We start from the raw sequence: 19,004 nt of genomic DNA, 5'->3' as shown, positions 1-19,004 counted from the left end.
CACACAGTAATCGTCAAAAATAAGAAAATGAGGTCATATAGATCACGGTCCCGCGTCATCCTTGTCACGTGGCGCAAAAATATATTTAAAAAGGGGAATGCAACACGAGGACTTCCCAGGAGGTCACCCATCCTAGTACTACTCTCGCCCAAGCACGGTTAACTTCGGAGTTCTGATGGTATCCGGTGCTTTAGTGCTGGTATGATCGCATCCGACATGCAACTATCTATTTGTTCCTTATGCTTGCCCCTACTACTACTAGTACTACTACTAGTAGTCGTTGGGTGTCAAGCGCGGTGGGAAAAGTCACACAGTAATCGTCAAAAATAAGAAAATGAGGTCATATAGATCACGCTCCCGCGTCATCCTTGTCACGTGGCGCAAAAATATATTTAAAAAGGGGAATGCAACACGAGGACTTCCCAAGAGGTCACCCATCCTAGTACTACTATCGCCCAAGCACGCTTAACTTCGGAGTTCTGATGGGATCCGGTGCTTTAGTGCTGCTATGATCGCATCCGACATGCAACTATCTATTTGTTCCTTATGCTTGCCCCTACTACTACTACTACTACTACTACTACTAGTCGTTGGGTGTCAAGCGCGGTGGGAAAAGTCACACAGTAATCGTCAAAAATAAGAAAATGAGGTCATATAGATCACGGTCCCGCGTCATCCTTGTCACGTGGCGCAAAAATATATTTAAAAAGGGGAATGCAACACGAGGACTTCCCAGGAGGTCACCCATCCTAGTACTACTCTCGCCCAAGCACGCTTAACTTCGGAGTTCTGATGGGATCCGGTGCTTTAGTGCTGGTATGATCGCATCCGACATGCAACTATCTATTTGTTCCTTATCCTTGCCCCTACTAGTACTACTACTAGTACTACTACTACTACTACTACTAGTCGTTGGGTGTCAAGCGCGGTGGGAAAAGTCACACAGTAATCGTCAAAAATAAGAAAATGAGGTCATATAGATCACGGTCCCGCGTCATCCTTGTCACGTGGCGCAAAAATATATTTAAAAAGGGGAATGCAACACGAGGACTTCCCAGGAGGTCACCCATCCTAGTACTACTCTCGCCCAAGCACGCTTAACTTCGGAGTTCTGATGGGATCCGGTGCTTTAGTGCTGGTATGATCGCATCCGACATGCAACTATCTATTTGTTCCTTATGCTTGCCCCTACTACTACTACTACTACTAGTCGTTGGGTGTCAAGCGCGGTGGGAAAAGTCACACAGTAATCGTCAAAAATAAGAAAATGAGGTCATATAGATCACGCTCCCGCGTCATCCTTGTCACGTGGCGCAAAAATATATTTAAAAAGGGGAATGCAACACGAGGACTTCCCAGGACGTCACCCATCCTAGTACTACTCTCGCCCAAACACGCTTAACTTCGGAGTTCTGATGGGATCCGGTGCTTCAGTGCTGGAATGATCGCATCCGACATGCAACCATCTATTTGTTCCTTATGCTTGCCCCTACTACTACTAATACTACTACTACTACTACTACTAGTAGTCGTTGGGTGTCAAGCGCGGTAGGAAAAGTCACACAGTAATCGTCAAAAATAAGAAAATGAGGTCATATAGATCACGGTCCCGCGTCATCCTTGTCACGTGGCGCAAAAATATATTTAAAAAGGGGAATGCAACACGAGGACTTCCCAGGAGGTCACCCATCCTAGTACTACTCTCGCCCAAGCACGCTTAACTTCAGAGTTCTAATGGGATCCGATGCTTTAGTGCTGGTATGATCGCATCCGACATGCAACTATCTATTTGTTTCTTATGCTTGCCCCTACTACTACTACTACTACTACTATTACTACTACTACTACTACTACTACTACTACTACTAGTCGTTGGGTGTCAAGCGCGGTGGGAAAAGTCACACAGTAATCGTCAAAAATAAGAAAATGAGGTCATATAGATCACGCTCCCGCGTCATCCTTGTCACGTGGCGCAAAAATATATTTAAAAAGGGGAATGCAACACGAGGACTTCCCAGGAGGTCACCCATCCTAGTACTACTCTCGCCCAAGCACGGTTAACTTCGGAGTTCTGATGGGATCCGGTGCTTTAGTGCTGGTATGATCGCATCCGACATGCAACTATCTATTTGTTCCTTATGCTTGCCCCTACTACTACTACTACTACTAGTCGTTGGGTGTCAAGCGCGGTGGGAAAAGTCACACAGTAATCGTCAAAAATAAGAAAATGAGGTCATATAGATCACGCTCCCGCGTCATCCTTGTCACGTGGCGCAAAAATATATTTAAAAAGGGGAATGCAACACGAGGACTTCCCAGGAGGTCACCCATCCTAGTACTACTCTCGCCCAAACACGCTTAACTTCGGAGTTCTGATGGGATCCGGTGCTTCAGTGCTGGTATGATCGCATCCGACATGCAACCATCTATTTGTTACTTATGCTTGCCCCTACTACTACTACTAATACTACTACTACTACTACTACTACTACTACTACTACTAGTCGTTGGGTGTCAAGCGCGGTGGGAAAAGTCACACAGTAATCGTCAAAAATAAGAAAATGAGGTCATATAGATCACGGTCCCGCGTCATCCTTGTCACGTGGCGCAAAAATATATTTAAAAAGGGGAATGCAACACGAGGACTTCCCACGAGGTCACCCATCCTAGTACTACTCTCGCCCAAGCAAGCTTAACTTCAGAGTTCTAATGGGATCCGGTGCTTTAGTGCTGGTATGATCGCATCCGACATGCAACTATCTATTTGTTCCTTATGCTTGCCCCTACTACTACTACTACTATTACTACTACTACTATTACTACTACTACTACTACTACTACTAGTACTACTACTACTACTACTACTACTACTACTACTACTAGTCGTTGGGTGTCAAGCGCGGTGGGAAAAGTCACACAGTAATCGTCAAAAATAATAAAATGAGGTCATATAGATCACGCTCCCGCGTCATCCTTGTCACGTGGCGCAAAAATATATTTAAAAAGGGGAATGCAACACGAGGACTTCCCAGGAGGTCACCCATCCTAGTACTACTCTCGCCCAAGCACGGTTAACTTCGGAGTTCTGATGGTATCCGGTGCTTTAGTGCTGGTATGATCGCATCCGACATGTAACTATCTATTTGTTCCTTATGCTTGCCCCTACTACTACTACTACTACTACTACTACTACTACTAGTCGTTGGGTGTCAAGCGCGGTGGGAAAAGTCACACAGTAATCGTCAAAAATAAGAAAATGAGGTCATATAGATCACGCTCCCGCGTCATCCTTGTCACGTGGCGCAAAAATATATTTAAAAAGGGGAATGCAACACGAGGACTTCCCAAGAGGTCACCCATCCTAGTACTACTATCGCCCAAGCACGCTTAACTTCGGAGTTCTGATGGGATCCGGTGCTTTAGTGCTGGTATGATCGCATCCGACATGCAACTATATCTATTTGTTCCTTATGCTTGCCCCTACTACTACTACTACTACTACTACTAGTCGTTGGGTGTCAAGCGCGGTGGGAAAAGTCACACAGTAATCGTCAAAAATAAGAAAATGAGGTCATATAGATCACGGTCCCGCGTCATCCTTGTCACGTGGCGCAAAAATATATTTAAAAAGGGGAATGCAACACGAGGACTTCCCAGGAGGTCACCCATCCTAGTACTACTCTCGCCCAAGCACGCTTAACTTCGGAGTTCTGATGGGATCCGGTGCTTTAGTGCTGGTATGATCGCATCCGACATGCAACTATCTATTTGTTCCTTATGCTTGCCCCTACTACTACTACTACTAGTACTACTACTACTACTACTACTAGTCGTTGGGTGTCAAGCGCGGTGGGAAAAGTCACACAGTAATCGTCAAAAATAAGAAAATGAGGTCATATAGATCACGGTCCCGCGTCATCCTTGTCACGTGGCGCAAAAATATATTTAAAAAGGGGAATGCAACACGAGGACTTCCCAGGAGGTCACCCATCCTAGTACTACTCTCGCCCAAGCACGCTTAACTTCGGAGTTCTGATGGGATCCGGTGCTTTAGTGCTGGTATGATCGCATCCGACATGCAACTATCTATTTGTTCCTTATGCTTGCCCCTACTACTACTACTACTACTAGTCGTTGGGTGTCAAGCGCGGTGGGAAAAGTCACACAGTAATCGTCAAAAATAAGAAAATGAGGTCATATAGATCACGCTCCCGCGTCATCCTTGTCACGTGGCGCAAAAATATATTTAAAAAGGGGAATGCAACACGAGGACTTCCCAGGACGTCACCCATCCTAGTACTACTCTCGCCCAAACACGCTTAACTTCGGAGTTCTGATGGGATCCGGTGCTTCAGTGCTGGAATGATCGCATCCGACATGCAACCATCTATTTGTTCCTTATGCTTGCCCCTACTACTACTAATACTACTACTACTACTACTACTACTACTACTACTAGTCGTTGGGTGTCAAGCGCGGTGGGAAAAGTCACACAGTAATCGTCAAAAATAAGAAAATGAGGTCATATAGATCACGGTCCCGCGTCATCCTTGTCACGTGGCGCAAAAATATATTTAAAAAGGGGAATGCAACACGAGGACTTCCCAGGAGGTCACCCATCCTAGTACTACTCTCGCCCAAGCACGCTTAACTTCGGAGTTCTAATGGGATCCGGTGCTTTAGTGCTGGTATGATCGCATCCGACATGCAACTATCTATTTGTTCCTTATGCTTGCCCCTACTACTACTACTACTACTACTACTACTACTAGTCGTTGGGTGTCAAGCGCGGTGGGAAAAGTCACACAGTAATCGTCAAAAATAAGAAAATGAGGTCATATAGATCACGCTCCCGCGTCATCCTTGTCACGTGGCGCAAAAATATATTTAAAAAGGGGAATGCAACACGAGGACTTCCCAGGAGGTCACCCATCCTAGTACTACTCTCGCCCAAGGACGCTTAACTTCAGAGTTCTAATGGGATCCGGTGCTTTAGTGCTGGTATGATCGCATCCGACATGCAACTATCTATTTGTTCCTTATGCTTGCCCCTACTACTACTACTACTACTACTACTATTACTACTACTACTACTACTACTACTACTACTACTACTACTACTACTACTACTACTACTACTAGTCATTGGGTGTCAAGCGCGGTGGGAAAAGTCACACAGTAATCGTCAAAAATAAGAAAATGAGGTCATATAGATCACGCTCCCGCGTCATCCTTGTCACGTGGCGCAAAAATATATTTAAAAAGGGGAATGCAACACGAGGACTTCCTAGGAGGTCACCCATCCTAGTACTACTCTCGCCCAAGCACGGTTAACTTCGGAGTTCTGATGGGATCCGGTGCTTTAGTGCTGGTATGATCGCATCCGACATGCAACTATCTATTTGTTCCTTATGCTTGCCCCTACTACTACTACTACTACTAGTCGTTGGGTGTCAAGCGCGGTGGGAAAAGTCACACAGTAATCGTCAAAAATAAGAAAATGAGGTCATATAGATCACGCTCCCGCGTCATCCTTGTCACGTGGCGCAAAAATATATTTAAAAAGGGGAATGCAACACAAGGACTTCCCAGGAGGTCACCCATCCTAGTACTACTCTCGCCCAAACACGCTTAACTTCGGAGTTCTGATGGGATCCGGTGCTTCAGTGCTGGTATGATCGCATCCGACATGCAACCATCTATTTGTTCCTTATGCTTGCCCCTACTACTACTACTAATACTACTACTACTACTACTACTACTACTACTACTACTACTACTACTAGTCGTTGGGTGTCAAGCGCGGTGGGAAAAGTCACACAGTAATCGTCAAAAATAAGAAAATGAGGTCATATAGATCACGGTCCCGCGTCATCCTTGTCACGTGGCGCAAAAATATATTTAAAAAGGGGAATGCAACACGAGGACTTCCCAGGAGGTCACCCATCCTAGTACTACTCTCGCCCAAGGACGCTTAACTTCAGAGTTCTAATGGGATCCGGTGCTTTAGTGCTGGTATGATCGCATCCGACATGCAACTATCTATTTGTTCCTTATGCTTGCCCCTACTACTACTACTACTACTACTACTATTACTACTACTACTACTACTACTACTACTACTACTACTACTACTACTACTACTAGTCGTTGGGTGTCAAGCGCGGTGGGAAAAGTCACACAGTAATCGTCAAAAATAAGAAAATGAGGTCATATAGATCACGCTCCCGCGTCATCCTTGTCACGTGGCGCAAAAATATATTTAAAAAGGGGAATGCAACACGAGGACTTCCCAGGAGGTCACCCATCCTAGTGTTGGGGAACGTCGCAAGGGAAACAAAAAATTTCCTACGTGCACGAAGACCTATCATGGTGATGTCCATCTACGAGAGGGGATGAGTGATCTACGTACCCTTGTAGATCGTACAGCAGAAGCGTTAGTGAACGCGGTTGATGTAGTGGAACGTCCTCACGTCCCTCGATCCGCCCCGCGAACAATCCCGCGATCAGTCCCACGATCTAGTACCGAACGGACGGCACCTCCGCGTTCAGCACACGTACAACTCGACGATGATCTCGGCCTTCTTGATCCAGCAAGAGAGACGGAGAGGTAGAAGAGTTCTCCGGCAGCGTGACGTCGCTCCGGAGGTTGGTGATGATCTTGTCTCAGCAGGGCTCCGCCCGAGCTCCGCAGAAACGCGATCTAGAGGAAAAACTGTGGAGGTATGTGGTCGGGCAGCCGTGAGAAAGTCGTCTCAAATCAGCCCTAAAACCTCCGTATATATAGGTGGGAGGGAGGGGAGGAGGCAGCCTCAAAACCTAAAGGTTTGGCCGAAATTGGAGGTGGAGGAGTCCTACTCCAATCCTACTTGGAGTAGGATTCCACCTTCCCACTTGGAAACTCTTTCCACCTTGTGTTTTTTCCTTCTCAAACCTTATGGGCCTTAGTGGGAACTTATTCCAGCCCACTAGGGGCTGGTTTATCTCTTCCCATAGCCCATGAGACCCCTTGGGGCGTGACACCCCTCCCGATGGTCCCCGGCACCCCTCCCGGCACTCCCGGTACACTACCGATGAGCCCGAAACTTTTCCGGTAATGCACGAAAACCTTCCGGTAACCAAATGAGGTCATCCTATATATCAATCTTCGTTTCCGGACCATTCCGGAAACCCTCGTGACGTCCGTGATCTCATCTGGGACTCCGAACAACATTCGGTAACCAACCATATAACTCAAATACGCATAAAACAACGTCGAACCTTAAGTGTGCAGACCCTGCGGGTTCGAGAACTATGTAGACATGACCCGAGAGACTCCTCGGTCAATATCCAATAGCGGGACCTGGATGCCCATATTGGATCCTACATATTCTATGAAGATCTTATCGTTTGAACCTCAGTGCCAAGGATTCATATAATCCCGTATGTCATTCCCTTTGTCCTTCGGTATGTTACTTGCCCGAGATTCGATCGTCAGTATCCGTATACCTATTTCAATCTCGTTTACTGGCAAGTCTCTTTACTCGTTCCGTAATACAAGATCCCGCAACTTACACTAAGTTACATTGCTTGCAAGGCTTGTGTGTGATGTTGTATTACCGAGTGGGCCCCGAGATACCTCTCCGTTCACACGGAGTGACAAATCCCAGTCTTGATCCATACTAACTCAACTAACACCTTCGGAGATACCTGTAGAGCATCTTTATAGTCACCCAGTTACGTTGCGACGTTTGATACACACAAAGCATTCCTCCGGTGTCAGTGAGTTATATGATCTCATGGTCATAGGAATAAATACTTGACACGCAGAAAACAGTAGCAACAAAATGACACGATCAACATGCTACGTCTATTAGTTTGGGTCTAGTCCATCACATGATTCTCCTAATGATGTGATCCCGTTATCAAGTGACAACACTTGCCTATGGCCAGGAAACCTTGACCATCTTTGATCAACGAGCTAGTCAACTAGAGGCTTACTAGGGACAGTGTTTTGTCCATGTATCCACACAAGTATTGTGTTTCCAATCAATACAATTATAGCATGGATAATAAACGATTATCATGAACCAAGAAATATAATAATAACTAATTTATTATTTCCTCTAGGGCATATTTCCAACAGTCTCCCACTTGCACTAGAGTCAATAATCTAGTTCACATCACCATGTGATTTCAACGAATCCAACACCCATATAGTTCTGGGGTCTGATCACGTCTTGCTCGTGAGAGAGGTTTTAGTCAACGGTTCTGAAACTTTCAGATCCGTGTGTTCTTTACAAATCTTTATGTCATCTTATAGATGCTGCTACTATGTGCTATTCGGAAATACTCAGAATATCTACTCTACTATACGAATCCGTTTCACTACTCATAGTTATTCGGATTAGTGTCAAAGCTTGCATCGACGTAACCCTTTACGACGAACTCTTTAAGCACCTCCATAATCGAGAAAAATTCCTTAGTCCATTAGTTACTAAGGATAAATTTTGACCGCTGCTAGTGATTCAATCATGGATCACTCTCTGTACCTCTCAACATACTTTGAGTCAAGGCACACATCAGGTGCGGTACATAGCATGGCATACTTTAGATTCTACGGCTAAGGCATAGAAGACGACCTTCGTCTATTCTCTTTATTCTGCCGGGGTCGGGTTTTGAGTCTTACTCAAATTCACACCTCACAACGCAACCAAGAACTCCTTCTTTGCTGATCTATTTTGAACTCCTTCAAAAACTTGTCAAGGCATGCATCTTTGTTGAAACTTCCATTAAGCGCTTTTCGATCTATCTCCATAGATCTTTGATGCTCAACGTTCAAGTAGCTCAATCCAGGTATTCCTTTGAAAACTCCTTTCAAACAACCTTGTATGTTTTACAGAAATTCTACATTACTTCTGATCCTCAATATGTCAACCACATATACTTATCAGAAATTATATAGTGCTCCCACTCACTTCTTTGGAAATACAAGTTTCCCATAAACCTTGTACACACCCAAAATCTTTGATCATCTCATCAAAGTGCTTATTCCAACTCCGAGATGCTTGCACCAGTCCATTGAAGGATCACTGGAGCTTGCATACTTGCTAGTATCTTTAGGATCGACAAAACCTTCTGGTTGTATCACATACAATGTTTGCTCAAGGAAACCGTCGAGGAAACAATGTTTTGACATCCTACGTGCAATATTTCATAAATAATGCAGCAACTACTAACATAATTCTAACAGACCTTTAGCATCGCTACGAGTGAGAAAGACTCATCATAGTCAACTGTTTGATCTTGTCGAAAACATCTTTGCGACAAGTCGAGCTTTTCTTAATAGTGACTTATCACCATCATCGTCTGTCTTCTTTTAAAGATCCATTTTACCCAATAGTCCTATGACCATCAAGTAGTTCTATCAAAGTCTACACTTTGTTTTCACACATGGATCCTCTCTCGGATTTTATGGCTTCCAGCCATTTGTCGGAATCTGGGCCCACCATCGCTTTCTCCATAACTCGTAGGTTCACTGTTGCTCAAACAACATGACCTCCAAGACAGGGCTACCGTACTACTCTGCAGCAGTACGCGACCTTGTCGACCTACGAGGTTTGTAGTAACTTGATTCGAAGCTTGATGATCACCATCATCAGCCTCCACTTCAATTGGTGTAGGCGCCACAGGAACAACTTCCTGCGTCCTGCTACACACTGGTCGAAGTGATGGTTCAATAACCTCATCAAGTTTTACCACCTTCCCACTCAATTCTTTCGAGAGAAACCTTTCCTCGAGAAAGGATCCGTTTCTAGAAACAAACACTTTGCTTTCGGATCTGAGATAGGAGATGTACCCAACTGTTTTGGATATCCTATGAAGATGCATTTATCCGCTTTGGGTTCGAGCTTATCAGACTAAAACTTTTTCACATAAGTGTCGAAACCCCAAACTTTCAAGAAACGACAGTTTAGATTTCTCTAAACCCCAGTCGATACTGTGTCATCTCAACGGAAATACGCGGTGCCCTATTTAAAGTGAGTGTGGTTGTCTCTAATGCATAACCCATAAACGATAGTGGTAATTCGATAAGAGACATCATAGTATGCACCATACCAAATAGTGAGTGGCTATGACATTCACACACATCATCACACTATGATGTTCCAGGTGGCATGAACTGCGAAACAATTTCCACATTGTCTTAACTGTGTACCAAAACTCGTAACTCAGATATTCATTTCCATGATCATATCGTAGACAGTTTATCCTCTTGTTACGACGAACTTCACTCTGAAACGGATTTGAACTTTTCAACATTTCAGACTTGTGATTCATTAAGTAAATACTCCTGTATCTACTCAAATCGTCGGTGAAGTAAGAACATAATGATATCCACTGCGTGCCTCAGCACCCATTGGACTGCATACATCAAAATGTATCACTTCCAACAAGTTACTATCTTATTTCATCTCAATGAAAACAAGGCCTTGCTCATGTGGTATGATTTGCATGTCACTAGTGATTCGAAATCAGGTGAGTACAAAGATCCATTAGCATGGAGCCTCTTCATGCAATTTATACTAACATGACTCAAGCGGCAGTGCCACAAGTAAGTGGTACTATCATCATCAACTCGTATCTTTTGGCACCAATATCATGAACATGTGTAACACTACGATCGAGATTCAATAAACCATTGAAGGTGATTATTCAAGAAAATAGAGTAACCATTATTCTCTTTAAATGAATAATCGTATTGCAATAAACACGATCCAATCATGTTCATGCTTAACGCAAGCACCAAATAACAATTATTTAGGTTTAACACCAATCCCGATGGTAGAGGGAGCGCGCGACGTTTGATCATATCAACCTTGGAAACACTTCCAACACGTATCGTCACCTCGCCTTTAGCTAGTCTCCGTTTATGCCGTAGCTTTCATTTCGTGTTACTAATCACTTAGCAACTGAACCGGTATCCAATACCCTCATGCTACTAGGAGTACTAGTAAAGTACACATCAACATTATGTATATCAAATATATTTCTCTCGACTTTTGCCAGCCTTCTTATCTACCAAGTATCTAGAGTTGCTCCGCCTCAGTGACTGTTCCCCTCATTACAGAAGCACTTAGTCTCGGGTTTGGATTTAGTCTTGGGTCTCTTCATTAGCGCAGCAACTGTTTTGCCGTTTCATGAAGTATCCCTTCTAGCCCTCGCCTTTCTTGAAACTTAGTGGTTTAACTAACCATCAACTATTGATGCTCCTTTTTGATTTCTACATTCGCAGTGTCAGAACATCACGAATCGCTCAAGGATCATTGTATCTATCCTTGATATGTTATAGTTCATCACGAAGCTCTCACAGCTTGGTGGCAGTGACTTTGGAGAACTATCACTATCTCATCTGGAAGATTAACTCCCACTTGATTCAAGCGATTGTCGTACTCAGACAATCTGAGCACATGCTCAACGATTAAGCCTTTTCTCCTGTGCTTTGTGGACAAAGAATCTTGTCGGAGGTCTTGTACCTCTTAACAAGGGCACAAGCATGAAATCACAATTTCATCTCTTTAGAACATCACTTATGTTCCGTGACGTTTTACAACGTTTTCGGCGCCTTGCTTCTAAGACATTAAGTATTTTGTACTGAACTATCGTGTAGTCATCAGAAACGTGTATGTCGGATGTTCACAGCATCCACAGACGACGCTCGAGGTGCAGCACACCGAGTGTTGCATTAAGGACATAAGCCTTCTGTGCAACAACGAGGACAATCCTCGGTTTTACAGACTCAGTCTGCAAAGTTTGCTACTATCAACTTTCAACTAAATTTTCTCTAGGAACATATAAAACAGTAGAGCTATAGCGCAAGCTACATCGTAATTCGCAAAGACCATTAGACTATGTTCATGACAATTAGTTCAATTAATCATATTACTTAAGAACTCCCACTCAAAAGTACATCTCTCTAGTCATTTGAGTGGTACATGATCCAAATCCACTATCTCAAGTCCGATCATCACGTGAGTCGAGAATAGTTTCAGTGGTAAGCATCTCTATGCTAATCATATCAACTATACGATTCATGCTCGACCTTTCGGTCTCATGTGTTCCGAGGCCATGTCTGCACATGCTAGGCTCGTCAAGCTTAACCCGAGTGTTCTGCGTGTGCAACTGTTTTGCACCCGTTGTATGTGAACGTTGAGTCTATCACACCCGATCATCACGTGGTGTCTCGAAACGAAGAACTGTCGCAACGGTGCACAGTCGGGGAGAACACAACTTCGTCTTGAAATTTTAGTGAGAGATCACCTCATAATGCTACCGTCGTTCTAAGCAAAATAAGGTGCATAAAAGGATTAACATCACATGCAATTCATAAGTGACATGATATGGCCATCATCACGTGCTTCTTGATCTCCATCACCAAAGCACCGGCACGATCTTCTTGTCACCGGCGCCACACCATGATCATCCATCAACGTGTTGCCATCGGGGTTGTCGTGCTACTTATGCTATTACTACTAAAGCTACATCCTAGCAAAATAGTAAACGCATCTGCAAGCACAAACGTTAGTATAAAGACAACCCTATGGCTCCTGCCGGTTGCCGTACCATCGACGTGCAAGTCGATATTTCTATTACAACATGATCATCTCATACATCCAATATATCACATCACATCGTTGGCCATATCACATCACAATCATACCCTGCAAAAACAAGTTAGACGTCCTCTAATTTTGTTGTTGCATGTTTTACGTGGTGACCGAGGGTATCTAGTAGGATCGCATCTTACTTACGCAAACACCACAACGGAGATATATGAGTTGCTATTTAACCTCATCCAAGGACCTCCTCGGTCAAATCCGATTCAACTAAAGTTGGAGAAACAGTCACTTGCCAGTCATCTTTGAGCAAAGGGGGTTACTCGTAACGATGAAACCAGTCTCTCGTAAGCGTACGAGTAATGTCGGTCCAAGCCGCTTCAATCCAACAATACCGCGGAATCAAGAAAAGACTAAGGAGGGCAGCAAAACGCACATCACCGCCCACAAAAACTTTTGTGTTCTACTCGAGAAGACATCTACGCATGAACCTAGCTCATGATGCCACTGTTGGGGAACGTCGCAAGGGAAACAAAAAATTTCCTACGTGCACGAAGACCTATCATGGTGATGTCCATCTACGAGAGGGGATGAGTGATCTACGTACCCTTGTAGATCGTACAGCAGAAGCGTTAGTGAACGCGGTTGATGTAGTGGAACGTCCTCACGTCCCTCGATCCGCCCCGCGAACAATCCCGCGATCAGTCCCACGATCTAGTACCGAACGGACGGCACCTCCGCGTTCAGCACACGTACAACTCGACGATGATCTCGGCCTTCTTGATCCAGCAAGAGAGACGGAGAGGTAGAAGAGTTCTCCGGCAGCGTGACGTCGCTCCGGAGGTTGGTGATGATCTTGTCTCAGCAGGGCTCCGCCCGAGCTCCGCAGAAACGCGATCTAGAGGAAAAACTGTGGAGGTATGTGGTCGGGCAGCCGTGAGAAAGTCGTCTCAAATCAGCCCTAAAACCTCCGTATATATAGGTGGGAGGGAGGGGAGGAGGCAGCCTCAAAACCTAAAGGTTTGGCCGAAATTGGAGGTGGAGGAGTCCTACTCCAATCCTACTTGGAGTAGGATTCCACCTTCCCACTTGGAAACTCTTTCCACCTTGTGTTTTTTCCTTCTCAAACCTTATGGGCCTTAGTGGGAACTTATTCCAGCCCACTAGGGGCTGGTTTATCTCTTCCCATAGCCCATGAGACCCCTTGGGGCGTGACACCCCTCCCGATGGTCCCCGGCACCCCTCCCGGCACTCCCGGTACACTACCGATGAGCCCGAAACTTTTCCGGTAATGCACGAAAACCTTCCGGTAACCAAATGAGGTCATCCTATATATCAATCTTCGTTTCCGGACCATTCCGGAAACCCTCGTGACGTCCGTGATCTCATCTGGGACTCCGAACAACATTCGGTAACCAACCATATAACTCAAATACGCATAAAACAACGTCGAACCTTAAGTGTGCAGACCCTGCGGGTTCGAGAACTATGTAGACATGACCCGAGAGACTCCTCGGTCAATATCCAATAGCGGGACCTGGATGCCCATATTGGATCCTACATATTCTATGAAGATCTTATCGTTTGAACCTCAGTGCCAAGGATTCATATAATCCCGTATGTCATTCCCTTTGTCCTTCGGTATGTTACTTGCCCGAGATTCGATCGTCAGTATCCGTATACCTATTTCAATCTCGTTTACTGGCAAGTCTCTTTACTCGTTCCATAATACAAGATCCCGCAACTTACACTAAGTTACATTGCTTGCAAGGCTTGTGTGTGATGTTGTATTACCGTGTGGGCCCCGAGATACCTCTCCGTTCACACGGAGTGACAAATCCCAGTCTTGATCCATACTAACTCAACTAACACCTTCGGAGATACCTGTAGAGCATCTTTATAGTCACCCAGTTACGTTGCGACGTTTGATACACACAAAGCATTCCTCCGGTGTCAGTGAGTTATATGATCTCATGGTCATAGGAATAAATACTTGACACGCAGAAAACAGTAGCAACAAAATGACACGATCAACATGCTACGTCTATTAGTTTGGGTCTAGTCCATCACATGATTCTCCTAATGATGTGATCCCGTTATCAAGTGACAACACTTGCCTATGGCCAGGAAACCTTGACCATCTTTGATCAACGAGCTAGTCAACTAGAGGCTTACTAGGGACAGTGTTTTGTCCATGTATCCACACAAGTATTGTGTTTCCAATCAATACAATTATAGCATGGATAATAAACGATTATCATGAACCAAGAAATATAATAATAACTAATTTATTATTTCCTCTAGGGCATATTTCCAACACCTAGTACTACTCTCGCCCAAACACGCTTAACTTCGGAGTTCTGATGGGATCCGGTGCTTCAGTGCTGGTATGATCGCATCCGACATGCAACCATCTATTTGTTCCTTATGCTTGCCCCTACTACTACTACTAATACTACTACTACTACTACTACTACTACTACTACTACTACTAGTCGTTGGGTGTCAAGCGCGGTGGGAAAAGTCACACAGTAATCGTCAAAAATAAGAAAATGAGGTCATATAGATCACGGTCCCGCGTCATCCTTGTCACGTGGCGCAAAAATATATTTAAAAAGGGGAATGCAACACGAGGACTTCCCAGGAGGTCACCCATCCTAGTACTACTCTCGCCCAAGCACGCTTAACTTCAGAGTTCTAATGGGATCCGGTGCTTTAGTGCTGGTATGATCGCATCCGACATGCAACTATCTATTTGTTCCTTATGCTTGCCCTACTACTACTACTACTATTACTACTACTACTACTACTACTACTAGTACTACTACTACTACTACTACTACTACTACTACTACTACTACTACTAGTCGTTGGGTGTCAAGCGCGGTGGGAAAAGTCACACAGTAATCGTCAAAAATAAGAAAATGAGGTCATATAGATCACGCTCCCGCGTCATCCTTGTCACGTGGCGCAAAAATATATTTAAAAAGGGGAATGCAACACGAGGACTTCCCAGGAGGTCACCCATCCTAGTACTACTCTCGCCCAAGCACGGTTAACTTCGGAGTTCTGATGGTATCCGGTGCTTTAGTGCTGGTATGATCGCATCCGACATGCAACTATCTATTTGTTCCTTATGCTTGCCCCTACTACTACTACTAGTCGTTGGGTGTCAAGCGCGGTGGGAAAAGTCACACAGTAATCGTCAAAAATAAGAAAATGAGGTCATATAGATCACGCTCCCGCGTCATCCTTGTCACGTGGCGCAAAAATATATTTAAAAAGGGGAATGCAACACGAGGACTTCCCAAGAGGTCACCCATCCTAGTACTACTATCGCCCAAGCACGCTTAACTTCGGAGTTCTGATGGGATCCGGTGCTTTAGTGCTGGTATGATCGCATCCGACATGCAACTATCTATTTGTTCCTTATGCTTGCCCCTACTACTACTACTACTACTACTACTAGTCGTTGGGTGTCAAGCGCGGTGGGAAAAGTCACACAGTAATCGTCAAAAATAAGAAAATGAGGTCATATAGATCACGGTCCCGCGTCATCCTTGTCACGTGGCGCAAAAATATATTTAAAAAGGGGAATGCAACACGAGGACTTCCCAGGAGGTCACCCATCCTAGTACTACTCTCGCCCAAGCACGCTTAACTTCGTAGTTCTGATGGGATCCGGTGCTTTAGTGCTGGTATGATCGCATCCGACATGCAACTATCTATTTGTTCCTTATGCTTGCCCCTACTACTACTACTACTAGTACTACTACTACTACTACTACTAGTCGTTGGGTGTCAAGCGCGGTGGGAAAAGTCACACAGTAATCGTCAAAAATAAGAAAATGAGGTCATATAGATCACCGGATCCCATCCTAGTACTACTATCGCCCAAGCACGCTTAACTTCGGAGTTCTGATGGGATCCGGTGCTTTAGTGCTGGTATGATCGCATCCGACATGCAACTATCTATTTGTTCCTTATGCTTGCCCCTACTACTACTACTACTACTACTACTAGTCGTTGGGTGTCAAGCGCGGTGGGAAAAGTCACACAGTAATCGTCAAAAATAAGAAAATGAGGTCATATAGATCACGGTCCCGCGTCATCCTTGTCACGTGGCGCAAAAATATATTTAAAAAGGGGAATGCAACACGAGGCCTTCCCAGGAGGTCACCCATCCTAGTACTACTCTCGCCCAAGCACGCTTAACTTCGTAGTTCTGATGGGATCCGGTGCTTTAGTGCTGGTATGATCGCATCCGACATGCAACTATCTATTTGTTCCTTATGCTTGCCCCTACTACTACTACTACTAGTACTACTACTACTACTACTACTAGTCGTTGGGTGTCAAGCGCGGTGGGAAAAGTCACACAGTAATCGTCAAAAATAAGAAAATGAGGTCATATAGATCACGGTCCCGCGTCATCCTTGTCACGTGGCGCAAAAATATATTTAAAAAGGGGAATGCAACACGAGGACTTCCCAGGAGGTCACCCATCCTAGTACTACTCTCGCCCAAGCACGCTTAACTTCGGAGTTCTGATGGGATCCGATGCTTTAGTGCTGGTATGATCGCATCCGACATGCAACTATCTATTTGTTCCTTATGCTTGCCCCTACTACTACTACTACTACTAGTCGTTGGGTGTCAAGCGCGGTGGGAAAAGTCACACAGTAATCGTCAAAAATAAGAAAATGAGGTCATATAGATCACGCTCCCGCGTCATCCTTGTCACGTGGCGCAAAAATATATTTAAAAAGGGGAATGCAACACGAGGACTTCCCAGGACGTCACCCATCCTAGTACTACTCTCGCCCAAACACGCTTAACTTCGGAGTTCTGATGGGATCCGGTGCTTCAGTGCTGGAATGATCGCATCCGACATGCAACCATCTATTTGTTCCTTATGCTTGCCCCTACTACTACTAATACTACTACTACTACTACTACTACTACTACTACTACTACTACTACTAGTCGTTGGGTGTCAAGCGCGGTGGGAAAAGTCACACAGTAATCGTCAAAAATAAGAAAATGAGGTCATATAGATCACGGTCCCGCGTCATCCTTGTCACGTGGCGCAAAAATATATTTAAAAAGGGGAATGCAACACGAGGACTTCCCAGGAGGTCACCCATCCTAGTACTACTCTCGCCCAAGCACGCTTAACTTCAGAGTTCTAATGGGATCCGGTGCTTTAGTGCTGGTATGATCGCATCCGACATGCAACTATCTATTTGTTCCTTATGCTTGCCCCTACTACTACTACTACTACTATTACTACTACTACTACTACTATTACTACTACTACTACTACTACTATTACTACTACTACTACTATTACTACTACTACTACTACTACTACTACTACTACTACTACTACTAGTCGTTGGGTGTCAAGCGCGGTGGGAAAAGTCACACAGTAATCGTCAAAAATAAGAAAATGAGGTCATATAGATCACGCTCCCGCGTCATCCTTGTCACGTGGCGCAAAAATATATTTAAAAAGGGGAATGCAACACGAGGACTTCCCAGGAGGTCACCCATCCTAGTACTACTCTCGCCCAAGCACGGTTAACTTCGGAGTTCTGATGGGATCCGGTGCTTTAGTGCTGGTATGATCGCATCCGACATGCAACTATCTATTTGTTCCTTATGCTTGCCCCTACTACTACTACTACTACTAGTCGTTGGGTGTCAAGCGCGGTGGGAAAAGTCACACAGTAATCGTCAAAAATAAGAAAATGAGGTCATATAGATCACGCTCCCGCGTCATCCTTGTCACGTGGCGCAAAAATATATTTAAAAAGGGGAATGCAACACGAGGACTTCCCAGGAGGTCACCCATCCTAGTACTACTCTCGCCCAAACACGCTTAACTTCGGAGTTCTGATGGGATCCGGTGCTTCAGTGCTGGTATGATCGCATCCGACATGCAACCATCTATTCGTTCCTTATGCTTGCCCCTACTACTACTACTAATACTACTACTACTACTACTACTACTACTACTACTACTACTAGTCGTTGGGTGTCAAGCGCGGTGGGAAAAGTCACACAGTAATCGTCAAAAATAAGAAAATGAGGTCATATAGATCACGGTCCCGCGTCATCCTTGTCACGTGGCGCAAAAATATATTTAAAAAGGGGAATGCAACACGAGGACTTCCCAGGAGGTCACCCATCCTAGTACTACTCTCGCCCAAGGACGCTTAACTTCAGAGTTCTAATGGGATCCGGTGCTTTAGTGCTGGTATGATCGCATCCGACATGCAACTATCTATTTGTTCCTTATGCTTGCCCCTACTACTACTACTACTACTACTACTATTACTACTACTACTACTACTACTACTACTACTACTACTACTAGTCGTTGGGTGTCAAGCGCGGTGGGAA

General features: G+C 44.7%; 30 non-coding genes and 1 pseudogene across 30 annotated transcripts; all 31 read right to left on the bottom strand.

The window, feature by feature from the left end:
• Window positions 1-94: 94 nt before the first annotated feature.
• LOC123432210 lies at window positions 95-213 on the bottom strand. The gene has a single exon (XR_006623805.1). It is a non-coding gene; the product is annotated as a 5S ribosomal RNA (ribosomal RNA).
• Window positions 214-401: 188 nt separating this feature from the next.
• Window positions 402-520, bottom strand: LOC123432581. The gene has a single exon (XR_006624157.1). It is a non-coding gene; the product is annotated as a 5S ribosomal RNA (ribosomal RNA).
• A 191-nt stretch (window positions 521-711) lies between these two features.
• Window positions 712-830, bottom strand: LOC123434593. The gene has a single exon (XR_006625875.1). It is a non-coding gene; the product is annotated as a 5S ribosomal RNA (ribosomal RNA).
• A 203-nt stretch (window positions 831-1,033) lies between these two features.
• LOC123434590 lies at window positions 1,034-1,152 on the bottom strand. Its single transcript, XR_006625873.1, has one exon. It is a non-coding gene; the product is annotated as a 5S ribosomal RNA (ribosomal RNA).
• A 182-nt stretch (window positions 1,153-1,334) lies between these two features.
• Window positions 1,335-1,453, bottom strand: LOC123432530. The gene has a single exon (XR_006624108.1). It is a non-coding gene; the product is annotated as a 5S ribosomal RNA (ribosomal RNA).
• Window positions 1,454-1,653: 200 nt separating this feature from the next.
• LOC123438679 lies at window positions 1,654-1,772 on the bottom strand. The gene has a single exon (XR_006629809.1). It is a non-coding gene; the product is annotated as a 5S ribosomal RNA (ribosomal RNA).
• Window positions 1,773-1,993: 221 nt separating this feature from the next.
• On the bottom strand, window positions 1,994-2,112 carry LOC123436381. Its single transcript, XR_006627608.1, has one exon. It is a non-coding gene; the product is annotated as a 5S ribosomal RNA (ribosomal RNA).
• A 182-nt stretch (window positions 2,113-2,294) lies between these two features.
• Window positions 2,295-2,413, bottom strand: LOC123435910. The gene has a single exon (XR_006627154.1). It is a non-coding gene; the product is annotated as a 5S ribosomal RNA (ribosomal RNA).
• Window positions 2,414-2,628: 215 nt separating this feature from the next.
• Window positions 2,629-2,747, bottom strand: LOC123432030. The gene has a single exon (XR_006623632.1). It is a non-coding gene; the product is annotated as a 5S ribosomal RNA (ribosomal RNA).
• Window positions 2,748-3,007: 260 nt separating this feature from the next.
• Window positions 3,008-3,126, bottom strand: LOC123432209. The gene has a single exon (XR_006623804.1). It is a non-coding gene; the product is annotated as a 5S ribosomal RNA (ribosomal RNA).
• Window positions 3,127-3,323: 197 nt separating this feature from the next.
• Window positions 3,324-3,442, bottom strand: LOC123438279. The gene has a single exon (XR_006629430.1). It is a non-coding gene; the product is annotated as a 5S ribosomal RNA (ribosomal RNA).
• A 190-nt stretch (window positions 3,443-3,632) lies between these two features.
• LOC123434589 lies at window positions 3,633-3,751 on the bottom strand. Its single transcript, XR_006625872.1, has one exon. It is a non-coding gene; the product is annotated as a 5S ribosomal RNA (ribosomal RNA).
• Window positions 3,752-3,954: 203 nt separating this feature from the next.
• On the bottom strand, window positions 3,955-4,073 carry LOC123434588. Its single transcript, XR_006625871.1, has one exon. It is a non-coding gene; the product is annotated as a 5S ribosomal RNA (ribosomal RNA).
• A 182-nt stretch (window positions 4,074-4,255) lies between these two features.
• On the bottom strand, window positions 4,256-4,374 carry LOC123432529. Its single transcript, XR_006624107.1, has one exon. It is a non-coding gene; the product is annotated as a 5S ribosomal RNA (ribosomal RNA).
• A 209-nt stretch (window positions 4,375-4,583) lies between these two features.
• Window positions 4,584-4,702, bottom strand: LOC123435057. The gene has a single exon (XR_006626319.1). It is a non-coding gene; the product is annotated as a 5S ribosomal RNA (ribosomal RNA).
• Window positions 4,703-4,896: 194 nt separating this feature from the next.
• Window positions 4,897-5,015, bottom strand: LOC123431828. The gene has a single exon (XR_006623416.1). It is a non-coding gene; the product is annotated as a 5S ribosomal RNA (ribosomal RNA).
• Window positions 5,016-5,266: 251 nt separating this feature from the next.
• Window positions 5,267-5,385, bottom strand: LOC123437989. Its single transcript, XR_006629148.1, has one exon. It is a non-coding gene; the product is annotated as a 5S ribosomal RNA (ribosomal RNA).
• A 182-nt stretch (window positions 5,386-5,567) lies between these two features.
• LOC123437281 lies at window positions 5,568-5,686 on the bottom strand. Its single transcript, XR_006628470.1, has one exon. It is a non-coding gene; the product is annotated as a 5S ribosomal RNA (ribosomal RNA).
• A 224-nt stretch (window positions 5,687-5,910) lies between these two features.
• On the bottom strand, window positions 5,911-6,029 carry LOC123431827. The gene has a single exon (XR_006623414.1). It is a non-coding gene; the product is annotated as a 5S ribosomal RNA (ribosomal RNA).
• Window positions 6,030-15,215: 9,186 nt separating this feature from the next.
• Window positions 15,216-15,334, bottom strand: LOC123436837. The gene has a single exon (XR_006628046.1). It is a non-coding gene; the product is annotated as a 5S ribosomal RNA (ribosomal RNA).
• Window positions 15,335-15,587: 253 nt separating this feature from the next.
• LOC123432208 lies at window positions 15,588-15,706 on the bottom strand. The gene has a single exon (XR_006623803.1). It is a non-coding gene; the product is annotated as a 5S ribosomal RNA (ribosomal RNA).
• Window positions 15,707-15,882: 176 nt separating this feature from the next.
• LOC123438276 lies at window positions 15,883-16,001 on the bottom strand. The gene has a single exon (XR_006629428.1). It is a non-coding gene; the product is annotated as a 5S ribosomal RNA (ribosomal RNA).
• Window positions 16,002-16,189: 188 nt separating this feature from the next.
• Window positions 16,190-16,308, bottom strand: LOC123438310. The gene has a single exon (XR_006629460.1). It is a non-coding gene; the product is annotated as a 5S ribosomal RNA (ribosomal RNA).
• Window positions 16,309-16,441: 133 nt separating this feature from the next.
• Window positions 16,442-16,555, bottom strand: LOC123433578 (annotated as a pseudogene).
• Window positions 16,556-16,743: 188 nt separating this feature from the next.
• LOC123438887 lies at window positions 16,744-16,862 on the bottom strand. The gene has a single exon (XR_006630003.1). It is a non-coding gene; the product is annotated as a 5S ribosomal RNA (ribosomal RNA).
• A 203-nt stretch (window positions 16,863-17,065) lies between these two features.
• On the bottom strand, window positions 17,066-17,184 carry LOC123436441. Its single transcript, XR_006627666.1, has one exon. It is a non-coding gene; the product is annotated as a 5S ribosomal RNA (ribosomal RNA).
• Window positions 17,185-17,366: 182 nt separating this feature from the next.
• On the bottom strand, window positions 17,367-17,485 carry LOC123432528. Its single transcript, XR_006624106.1, has one exon. It is a non-coding gene; the product is annotated as a 5S ribosomal RNA (ribosomal RNA).
• Window positions 17,486-17,706: 221 nt separating this feature from the next.
• LOC123436835 lies at window positions 17,707-17,825 on the bottom strand. Its single transcript, XR_006628045.1, has one exon. It is a non-coding gene; the product is annotated as a 5S ribosomal RNA (ribosomal RNA).
• Window positions 17,826-18,115: 290 nt separating this feature from the next.
• LOC123436379 lies at window positions 18,116-18,234 on the bottom strand. The gene has a single exon (XR_006627606.1). It is a non-coding gene; the product is annotated as a 5S ribosomal RNA (ribosomal RNA).
• Window positions 18,235-18,416: 182 nt separating this feature from the next.
• LOC123435909 lies at window positions 18,417-18,535 on the bottom strand. The gene has a single exon (XR_006627153.1). It is a non-coding gene; the product is annotated as a 5S ribosomal RNA (ribosomal RNA).
• A 218-nt stretch (window positions 18,536-18,753) lies between these two features.
• LOC123431826 lies at window positions 18,754-18,872 on the bottom strand. The gene has a single exon (XR_006623413.1). It is a non-coding gene; the product is annotated as a 5S ribosomal RNA (ribosomal RNA).
• Window positions 18,873-19,004: the final 132 nt, after the last annotated feature.

Source organism: Hordeum vulgare, chromosome 2H, assembly GCF_904849725.1.
Source record: "Hordeum vulgare subsp. vulgare chromosome 2H, MorexV3_pseudomolecules_assembly, whole genome shotgun sequence".
In the NCBI taxonomy this organism is placed as follows: Eukaryota; Viridiplantae; Streptophyta; class Magnoliopsida; order Poales; family Poaceae; genus Hordeum; species Hordeum vulgare.
Note: the sequence above shows the minus strand (reverse complement) of the source record. Positions and strands in the feature narration are given on the sequence as shown.